This window comes from Dasypus novemcinctus, chromosome 4, assembly GCF_030445035.2.
Source record: "Dasypus novemcinctus isolate mDasNov1 chromosome 4, mDasNov1.1.hap2, whole genome shotgun sequence".
NCBI classification, from domain to species: domain Eukaryota; kingdom Metazoa; phylum Chordata; class Mammalia; order Cingulata; family Dasypodidae; genus Dasypus; species Dasypus novemcinctus.
The window spans coordinates 82,030,546-82,042,654 of NC_080676.1; positions in this window are offsets into that span (position 1 = coordinate 82,030,546).

The window sequence follows — 12,109 nt, forward strand, 5'->3', positions numbered from 1 at the left end:
TATACCCCAGAGGTTTTCTCCTGTTTTGTTTTTCTAAGAGTTTAATAGTTTTTACATTTTACATTTAAGTAAGTGATCTATTTTGAGTTAATTTTTAAAATAATGTGTACTTCCTATGGAATTTCAATTGTTCCAACACCATTTGTTGAAAAGTGTTCAACCAGTGAATTCCTTTGTAAAAAATGATTTAGACATGTTTGTGTGGGTCTCTTTCTGAGTTGTCTGTTTTGTTGATTTATGTGTCTATCCCTGCCAATACAACAATTTTGACCATGGCATGCATATATAAAGGCATATATAAAGCCTTAAAATTGGGTAGAATGATGCCTCACTCTATTCTTCTTTTCAAAATTTAGTTATTCCAAGTCCTGTGGATTTCCATATAAATTTTAAAATTAAACTTGTCTGTTTATAAATACTTTTTTTAAAGAATAGCATTTAACCTATAGATAATTTGGGAAGAATTGACTTTTTAAACTTTTTATTGTAATAACAAATATACCATAAATTTCCCATTTTAACCACATTAATGTGTACAATTCAGTAGTAGCAATTACATTCCCAATATTGTACTACCATCACTGATACCCCTTACCACTATGTTTTCATCACCTCAATCACTAACTCTTAACACATTAAACTATACCTCTTGCCACACCTGCCACACCCTAGTAACCTATAAATTACTATTTGTCTCTATGAAATTTTCTGCTTCTATGTGTTTCATAGAAATACCATACAATGTTTATTTTATGTGTGTCTGGCTTATTTCACCCAACATGATGTCTTAAGGCTCATCCATGTTGTAGCATACACAAGAACATTATTTTTATGGCTGAATAATATTTCATCATGTGTATATGCCATGTTTTGTTTTCCATTCTTCTGTTGATGGACACTTGGGTTGCTTCCACCCTTTGTCTATTGGGAATAATGTTGCATTCAATTTAGAGAGAGATATACTAAGAACTGAGATTGCCATGTCATATGATAATTCTATTTTCAATTTTCTGAGGATCCAACAAACTGATTCCACAGTGGCTACACCATTCTACAGTGGCATAAGCAAATATATTTGTATTTATATTTTGTATAAACAGTCATATGTTTTTTTGATCTTATCAAAGAAACAGCTTTTGGTCTTGTTTCTCTATTTTGTTCTTGATTTCATTTATTACTGTGCTGATCTTACTATTTCTTTCCTTTGGCTTGGCTGGAATTAATTTGCTGTCCTTTTTTACTTCCTCTAGGTGCACAGTTAGGTTTTGCTTTTAGCTCTTACTGGTTTATTTAATGTAAGCATTAAGGGCTATAAATTTCCCTTTCTGCATTTCTTTTGCTGTATTCCATAGGTTTTGATACGTAGTGTTCTCATTTTCATTTGTCTCAATATATTTGCTGAATTATCTTGCAAATTCTTCTTTGACCCACTGATAATTTAAGAATGTGTTATTTAATCTCCATATGTTTATGAGTTTTCCCTTTTTCCATCCATTATTCATTTCCAGCTTCATTCTGTTATGATCAAAGAAAATGTTTTGTATAACTTCAATCTTTTTAATTTTACTGAGACTTGTTTTGTGACCCAACATATGGTTTGTCCTGGAGAAGGATACATGAGCACTTGAAAAGAAAATATATCCTGCTATTTTGGGGTACAATGCTCTATAAATGTGTTAGGTTTAGTTCATTTGCCATGTTATTCAAACTGTATCCTCTATCTGGGTGTTCTATTCAATATTGGGAGTATTGTACTGAAGTCTCCAACTATTGTAGAGACATTTATTTCTCCCTTCAGTTTTGCCAGTGTGTACCTCATGTATCTTGGGGCACCAAGGTTAGGTGCATAAATATTAGTGTAGTTTTTTATTCTTGGTGAATTGCCCCTTTTATTAATATATAATGAATTTTTTCATCCATTATAACAATTTTGCATTTAAAGTCTCTTTTGTCCAGTATTAATATCACTATTCCAGCTCTTTTTTTGGTTTCTATTTGCATGGAATATCTTGTCCAACCTTTCACTTTTAACCTGGTTTTGTCCTTACATCTGAGGTGAATCTCTTGTTGACAACATATAGATAGCCTGTCTTCTTTTATCCACTCTATTAATCTGTCTTTTTATTGGGGAGTTTGAGCCATTAACATTTGATGTTATTACTATAAAGGCATTATTTCATCCATTTTGTTGTTTGGCTTTCTGTTGTCCTATCATACCGTTGTCTGTCTTTTCACTCTTTAATTTATTCTTCCTAAAAATTTTCATTTCTACACTCTTCTCCAAGTCTCTCACCCTCCCTTTTTCTTTTGAGACTGCAGCACTCCCTTTAGTATCTCTTGTAATTCTGGTTTTTTGGTAATATATTCTATGTTTTTTTCTCCCCCTCCCCCCACTCTTCTGTTTTTGCTGTATGTGTCCATTCGCTGTGTGATCTTCTGTATCTATTTCTCTTTTTGTCTTCTTGTTTTTCTCCTCTAGGGTTCACCAGGATTTGACCCTGGGGACCTCTGATGTGTAGAGAGGTCCCTATCACTTGTGGCACCTCAGTTCCTGGTTTCTGTTGCATCTACCTTGACTCTCCCCTTCATCTCTTTTTTTGTTGTGGCATCATCTTTCTGCATGATTTGCCACATGGGCACTGGCTCTCTGTGCAGGCACTGGCTCCCTGTGCATGGCCGCTCCTTTATCAAGAGACTCTGGGGATTAAATCTGTGTCTTCCCATATGGCAGACAGAAGTCCATTCACTTGAGCTACATCTGCTTCCTCTATTAGTTTTTATCTGTGAAGACTTTGAATTTTTGAAGGACAGTTTGCCTGAAGGGAGAAGTAGATGTCTCTACAATAATAGTTGGAGATTTCAATATGACACTCTCAGTATTGGATAGAACACCTGGACAGAGGATAAATTAAAAAAAAGAGTTTGAGTAATATGATAAATGAACTAGACATAACAGACATCTATAGAATTCTTGGCTGGCAGTTTTTCTCTTTCAGTATCTTAAATATATCATACCACTTTCTTCTTGTCTTATGGTTTCTGATGAGAGGTTGGCACTTAATCTTACTGAGTTTCCCTTGTATATGATGCTTTGTTTTTCTCTTGGTGCTTTCAGAATCTTCTCTTTATCTCTGATATTATGTCATTCTGAATAGTAGGTGACTTGGGATAGGTCTATTTGGATTTATTCTATTGGGGGTATATTGTTGTCCTTGGATATTGATATGTGTTTCATAAGAGTGGGGAAGTTTTCAGTTATTATTTCCTCAGATATTCTTTCTACCCCTTTTCCATTCTCTTTTCCTTCTGGGACACTGATAATGTGTATGCTTATGGATTTTGCCTTGTCATTCAATTCCCTGAGACCCTGTTCCATTTTTTTCCATTCGCTTTCTGTTCTGTCTTTTTCAGTTCAGATGTTCTGTCTTCAAAATCACTAATTGTGTCTTTGAGCAATTCAGATCTGTTCTTATGTGCCTCTAATGTATTTTTAATCTCAATCATCATGTCTTTCATTCTCATAAGGTCTGTTACTTTTCTTTGCAGGCTTTCAAATTGTTCTTTATGCTCACCTAATGTCTCCTTATTATCCTTTATCACTTTAGTCATACTTTTTTTCAATTATTTGAGTTGATTTAGGAAAGTTATGTGTTTGTCATTGATCAATTGTCTTAAACCCTGTATCTCTTCAGGATATTTGGCTCATTCCTTTGACTGGGCCTCTCTTCCTGTTTCCTAGTATGGCTTGTAATTTTTTGTTCATGTCTAGGCATCTGAATATGTTAGTGTTTACTCTCATGGCCAGTTTCTTTCCTTTTTTTTTTTTTTTTTTACAGCCCTTCTTTGATATTTGGTTCAACACATTCTAAGTCTTTAAAATTGTCCAGCTTAAGTTAATAGAGTTGGCCCAGGTATTCACTAATTGGGTGCAGATTTTCTCCCATGAGTTAGGGTATAGAGAAAACCAGAAAGAGTTTTTGTCCATGCAATTTCCAAACTGGGCAGCAGATGCTCTTGTCAGCACTTCTTCAACACAGGTTTTTCAAGTTCTGTTTGCCTTAGTTTTGGTCTGGCCAGAGCAAAGTTTCAAAGTGGGCTCTGCTGACCAAATTCACTGAAGAAAAGCTCCCTGATTACACCTCCTTTTTCCCTTGTGACAGCTCACAGGGAGGAAGATGTCTATCCCCTCTCAGCTGCAGTGAGCCAAGCATTTTGCTCCAGCTTAATATACTGGGGTATGGGAGAGGAGTCTTTCCCGCCTGCCACAGGGGTGTGGTAACTTAAGTTTGTTGTTTTGCATTATTCATCTCTCTGTCCCTAACCCTCCTGGATGTTGTGTAGCATTGTCCTGGTCTGCTGATTCCCAAAGCAGGTCCATTGGACAATTTTGGCTTCTCCATTGTTTTTGCGAGAGATTTGAGCCCTGCCTACCTGCCTAGTCTGATACCATATTCCTGGATTTCATTGTGGTTTTGATTTGTATTTCCCTGATGATTAATGATACTGAGCATCTTTTCGTGTGCTTATTGGCCACTTTTATATGTTCTTAGGGAAGTTATTTAAGTCCTTTGCCCATTTTTTCATTGGGTTATTGTCTTTTTGTTGTTGACTGTAGCAGTTATGTGTTCTAGATATTAAACCTTTATAAGATGTACAGTTTCCAAATATTTACTCTGTTTCTGTTGGTTATCTTTTTACTTTGATTGTATCCTTTGATATATACATTTTTAACTTTGACAAAGTCAATTTTATGTGTTTTTTGTGGCTCATGCTTTTGTGTCATATCTAAGAAATCACTGCCAAATTCAAGGTTATTAAGCTCCCTACCCCCATGTTTTCTAGGGGTTTATGATTTTACCCTTTGAGTTTAGGTCCTTGATCCATTTAGAGTTAATTTTGGGGTATGATATCAGTTAATTTTGGGGCATGATATGAAGAGACCAGTTTCATTCTGTTGCAAAAGAATCCAGTTTTCCCAGCACTCTTTGTTGAAGAAACCAATCTTGCCCCAATTAATGTATTTGGCATTCTTGTCAAAAATCATTTGGCCATAGATAGTCGATTTATCTCTGAACTCTCCATTCTATTCCACTGGTCTATATGTCTGTCCTTATGTTAGAACCACATTATTTTTTATTACTGTGGATTTGTAGTAAGTTTTTAAATTGAGAGCTGTGATATCTCCAACTTGTTCTTCCTTTGTGATAATGATTTGGCTATTTGGGTTCCCTTACAATTCCATATGAATCTGAGAATTGGCTTTTCTGTTTCTGCAAAAAAGGCTGCTGGGATTTTGATAGGTATTGCATTGAATCTGTATATAGTTTTGGTTACTAATGACTTCTTTATAATAAGTCTCCCTATCCATAAGCATGGGATGTCTTGCCATTTAACTACGTCTTTTGTTTCTTTCTTCAGTCCTTTGTAGTTTTCAGTATATGAGTTCTTTACTTACTTGGTTAAATTTATTTATAAGTGTGTTATTTTTGGAGCTATTTTAAGTGGAATTGTCTTTTTAATTTCCATTTCAGAATATTATTTTTGATTTATAGAAACACAACTGACTTAATGTGTTAATTTGTAGTCTGACCTTTGCCAAATTCACTTACCAGATCTAGTAGTTTTCATGTGGAATATTTGGGATTTTCTATATAAAGGATCATGACATCTGTAAATAGAGATACTTCCTCTTTTCCAGTATAGGCAATTACATCTAGTTCAGTGGTGAATAGTAGCGGTGAGAGCAGACATCCTTGTCTTGTTCCTAACCTCAGGTGGAACACATTCTCTTTTTCACCATTGAGTATAATGTTAGCTGTAGGTTTTTTATATATGTCCTTTATTATGTTAAGGATGTTACTTTCTATTCCTAATTTTCTGGGTGTTTCTATCATGAAGGGCTGTTGGATATTGTCTTTGCCTTTACTGCATTTTTGAGATGACTTTTTTAGCCTTCATTCTATTAATGTATTGTGTTGTATTTCTTACGTTGAACCATCCTTATATTCCCAAGATAAATCCACTTGGTCATGGTGTATAATTCTTTTAATATGCTGTTGGATTCAATATGTTAGTATTCTATTGAGGAGTTTTACATCTATATTCATAAGGGAAATTATTCTGTAGTTTTTTTGTAGTATATTTTTCTGGCTTTGTGATTAGGGCAATTTTGGCCTCACAGAATGAGTTAGGAAGAGTTCTTTTCAATTTTTTTGGAAAGTTTGAGCAGGATTGGTATTAATTTTTCTGTGAATGTTTGGTAGAATTTACCAGTGAAGCTGACTGGTTCTGGACATTTTTATGTTCAGAGGTTTTGATTATTGTTTCATCTCTTTACTTGTTATAGATCTGTTAAGATCTTCTATTTCCACTTGAGTCAATTTAGGTAAATTGTGTGTTTCTAGATATTTTAATTTGATAGCTTACAATTGTTCATGCTATTCTCTCATAATTCTTTTAATTTCTGCAAGATTGGTGGTAATGTCCCAACTTTCAGTTTAGATTTTAGTTATTTGCATCCTCTCCCTTTTGTTCTTTGTCATTGTAGCTAAAGGTTTATCAATTTTATTGATCTTTTCAAAGAACCAACCTTTGGTTTCATTGATTCTTTCAATTGTTTTTCTGTTATCTATTTCATTTATCTGTGCTCTAATCTTATTTCCTTCCTTCTACTTACTTTAGGTAAGTAGACAGCCTCCAGATGTCAGTTTAGCTTATTGATTTAAGATCGTTCTTCTTTTTTATTATAAACATTTCTAGCTATAAATTTCCCTCTAAGCACTGTTTCTTCTGTATCCTATAAACTTTGGTATTTTGGTATTTTTTGCTTTCATTTTTCTCAAGATATTTCCTAGTTTCTCTTGTGATTTCCTTTTTGACCCATTGTTTGAGTATACTGTTTAACTTCCACATAATTGTGAATTTTCCAGTTTTCTTTGTGTTTGTTGATTTCTAATTTTATTCCATTGTCCTCTGAGAAGATGCTTTGTTTAATTTCAGTGTTTTAAAATATGTTGAGACTTGTTTTGTGACCTAACAACATGTGGTCTATTCTGGAGAATGATCTACGAGCACTTGGAAAGAGTGAGTATTCTCTTGTAGTGCATAGTGTTCTGTGTATATTTGTTAGGTCAGATTGATTTATAGTATTGTTTAAGTCCTCTGTTTCCTTGTTAACCTTCTGTCTAGATGTTCTAGCCATTAATGAAAATGGTTTATTGAAGTCTTCAGCTATTATTTTAGATGTATCTATTTCTCCCTTCAATTTTTAAAAATATATTTTTATTGCAGAAGTCGTGAACTTACAAAACAAACATTCATATGTGTAGAATTCCCATACAAGACCCCTTTCCCAACATACCACATTGTTGAACATTTGTTATGGATGATGAGGATAATATCATCAGACTGTTACCACTAACTATGGCCCAAGGCATACATTTGGCATATTTTTTCCATACCCCCCTCCGTTATCAAAACAGTACATCTTTGGCATAGATGCAAGAATATTACAGTATTGCCATTAACTATATTCCATAGGGTACATTAATTGTATTGTGTCCAATATTAGTATAGGCCCCTCCATACTATTGGTATGGAATATTTGGTTACTATTTATATGGAATATTTTTTCATCCTTTTAATCTATTTGTGTCTTTGGATTTAACATGAGTCTCTTGTAAATAATATATAGTTGGTTCATGCTTTTCTAAAATCAATTCTGCCAATCTGTGTCTTGATTGACATGTTCAATCCATTTATATAGAGAGAAGTACTGATAAGGCAGATTCTCAGCCATATTTTCCTTTGTTTCTTGTACATCTTATACCTTTTTTGGCCCTCTTCCTTTCATTCCAGCCTTCTTTTGTGTATAGTCAATCGTTTGTAATGAAACAGATTGATTTCCCTTCCCATGGTTTTCCACTGATGTTCTTTATCACTTGAGGAAGTTCTCTATTACTAGTTTCCTGAGAGTATGTATCATGAATTGGTGTTAGATTTTGTCAGATGCTTTTTCTTCATCAATTGATATGATCATATTTTTCTTAAACTGTTAATAATCTGGATTATGTTGATTTTCAAATGTTGAACCAATCTCGAATACCTGCCATAAATCCCACTTGTAAAATTGGTGTTGGCTCTTCTTTAAGTATTAGGTTTAATTTTCCAATTATACATGGAGATTTATTTCTCAATTTTTTTTTCTTAAGATTAAAAAAAAAATTTCTCTCCCTTCCCCCCCACCCCAGTTGTCTGCTCTCTGTGCCCATTTGCTGCATGTTCTTCTGTATCCACTTGTATTGTCAGCGGCACCAGGAATCTGTGTCTCTTTTTGTTGCATCATCTTGCTGTGCCAGCTCTCTGTGTGTGCAGTGCCACTCCTGGGCAGGATGTGCTTTTTTCATGTGGGGCAGTTCTCCTTATGGGGCACACTCTTTGCACGTGGGGCTCCCCTATGCAGGGGACACCCCTGTGTGGCATGGCACTCTTTGTGCACATCAGCACTGCGCATGGGTCAACTCACCACACAGGTCAGGAGGCCCTGGCTTTGAACCCTGGACCTCACATGTGGTAGGCAGACACTGTCAGTTGAAATAAATCTGCTTCCCATTTCTCAACTTTTAAATTACTAATTCAATTTCTTTAATGGTTATACAAATATTCAGGTTGTCCATTTCATGTTGATCAAGTTTTGGTAGCTTGTGTTTTTCTGAAATGGCCCATTTCTTCAAATTTGCCAAATATGTGATCATAAAGTTATTTGCATTATTTCCTTACAGTCCTTCTAATGGCAACAGGATCTGTAGTAACTTCTCTGTTTCAATCCTGTTACTGATTTGTGTCTTTCTTATCTTTATCAGTTTTGCTAGAAATTTGTCCATTTTATTGATTTTTAAATATAGCCCTTTTCATTAATTTTCTCTATTGTTTTTCATTGATTTTTACTCTCTTATTTCTTCCCTTCAGCTAACTTTGTATTTTATTATTATTATTTTAGTTTCTTGTGATGGGAACATACTGATTTGAGAAATTTCTAAAGTAAGCATTTTGGGCTGTTTTTCCCTTCTTGGCACTACTTTAGCTGCATCCCACATATTTTTATATGATGTATTTACATTTTCACTCATATATGCATTTGACCCATGGATTGTTTAAAAGTGTTTTGTTTAATTTGCAAGTTATAGGAGATTTTCCTGTTGATGATTTTTAGTTTGAAATGATGTTAGAAAACATATTGTGTATGATTTTGGTTCTTTTACGTTTGTTGATGTTCATTTAATGGTCTCGGATCTATCTCAGAGCATGTTCCTGGAGTGCCTGAAAAAAACTCTGTTGTTTGGTGGAATATTCTGTATGACAATTAGTTCCTGTTGGATAATTGTGTTGGTAAGTTCTATATTCTTGCTGATTTTCTTTCTAGTAATTCAATCCAGTGCTTAAAGAAAAACAATTTTATCTTTCTAATATTGTTTTATTGTATGGTTTGTCTAATTCTCCTTTCATCTCTATCAGTTTTTGCTTCATATATTTTTAGACTCTTTTTTTTTTAAGTGTATATAATTAGGACCTGGTGGATAAATTTTCATTATGTAATGTCCTTATTTATCTGTAGTGATTTTCTTTGCCCTGAAGTCTGCTTTATCTGATGTCAAGTTACCCACTTGTATTAGTCAGGGCTCTTTAGGGAAACAGAACTGTTTGTTTTTTTGTTTTGTTTTTTTAAAAATAAGAATTGGATCATGCAGCTGTGGAATAGGTAAGTCCAAATTTCATAGGGCAGGCAACAAACTGGGAATTCCAATTATTCAGAAGCTAATTGGCTGAAGTAGAGATGCAAATTCTCCCTTTAACTGCTGAAATCATTACTTCTTTTAAGCCTTCATGTGACTGGATGAGACTTCTCTCATTGTTGAAGGCAATCTCCTCAGTTGATTATAGATATAATCAATCTTAGATCCACTTAACTTACTAATGAATCCATGAAATACTGGGCCAATGCTTACTTAACCAAAAAGCTGGACACCATAACCTGGCCAAAGTGACACATAACCTTAACCATCACAGTCTATACCTTATCAACTCAACACCAATCCATATTTCCTTAAACCATACTTAATCCCTAAATAAAAACAACAGTCATTTGTTTGCCTAACAGTAATCAGTTGTCCAGCATACAACAGGAAATTCACCACCTTTTCCCAAAATAGGTTACAAGTCCTTGTTTAATACTCATTCTTAAACTTGATATCCCATAATTTAAATACTATGACATGAAGTCAATACAATTTATGTCATACGATAAGGGAATAAGATAGGGAAGAAAAAGATATTTGCTTTATGTATATACACACTGTCAAAACAAAGCAAGGAAGAAATTTATTCATAATGGTTGTAGCCCACATTCTGTAACCGTCATGTTGCCATAGATCATAACCTTTTTCCACTGCCCATTCCTTTTTTTAAAATTTATTTTTTAAGTACATAGTACTGAATAAGCCATGTATCTTATTTAGTTTTCAAAACTAATCAAGATAATGTTTTTACAGTTAAGTGAGTTCTGTGGTTTTTTTTTTTGATATAAAAATTCTTTAATAATAACAGCTAAGTAACACAGAAAGCTTCTGATATACCAGATGCTAGTCCAAGCACTTCACATGCATTAACTCAATCCTCATGGCAACTCTCGCCAGGTGGGTACTGTGATCATCCCCGTTTTAGAGGAACAGGTAACTTGCCCAGGGTCACGGCTGGCAAGCAGTGGAGCCTCCCGACAGGTAGCGATGGAAGGAGGAGGCAGGATCTGCCCGGGACTGCCCCGAGTTCTGTGTTTTAACATTGATTTCAAGTCGATATAAGTACATAGCAGTGTATACAGCATATATTTTACTTAGTTTTCAAAAATGAGAGTGTTTTCACAGTTCCCTAAGTGTGTTCTGTGTGTGTTTTAACATCTTGATTCCCATTCCTTATTTACCTTCTGCAAGTACCTCAGCTGGCTAGGGTTCTTGCCTGGTGGGGTGACCTAAACTTTTATTGTTTCTGAGCCATTACTAATCCTGTCTGGATTGGGTTGTGCAGTTTGTCCATTGACTTTAATCACAGGTATGGTAGTTTGGGCAAGAATATCGCATTCAGGGAAAGCAAACCCAAGTGTTTTACACTAAGAAAATAATAGCCTTTACATGTTTTGTGCTTACTGTAGTTAAGGCAGGCATTTTGTTAAATGCATTGCAAGCATTAACTCATTTCATCCTCACCACAATCCTAAATGGAAGATCGCACCATTCCTATTTTACAAATGCAGAAACAGGCTAAGAGATATTAAGTCATTTGCCCAAATGAGTATGTAATCTGCCAGTTGTTTTTCTTAATAGGCACTCCTGGCTGAGTGGACCAATATCTGAAAAGAGAGAGCTGGGATCCTAGCTGTTCCTACAGCCTTCTAACAGCCATCTTTAGGACCAGCCATTTAACTTGTGTTAAGTAAAGTAATAACTTAACTTCACAGAATAAACGTTGAGAATATAAATACAATCCAGAGAAAAGGTGCCTTGTAAATTCAATGTTTATATAGTTATTTATAGCTTCTCCTCACAGCTCCCTTGTGAAGGTATTATTTCCCTATTTTAGGTAAAGACAGGGCACATAATTCTGACTTTATCATAAGACATTAATGGTAGAGACAAAATCATTAGACAAAGCAATAAGTGTAAATTCCCACTGTGGATATTTCACTGGGGGTTTAGTTAATATCTGACTAATTTTCAAAGGCCAGATAACTGAAATAGATAAGTTAGCTTAAAATTTTTCACATTGTAAACAATGTGTAAGCTATCTAATGCTCTCCAAGTTCATCAGATTTATAGCAGTTTTTCACTTTGCACTTGGACTTTGGGCAAGTTAGAAAATTCTCCAAGCTTCAGTTTCACCTACAAAATGGAGATAATGGTAATGACTAAGTGAAATAATGCACATAAAATGAAGAGCACAGTGTCTGCCCATAATAAATACTCTTAACCATTAGTAATAGTAGTTCAGAATTCTTTAATTTCTAGGTGATGGCTAAGTCATTTACAACTACTCAGTATTCTAACACTTCTTACTGGAT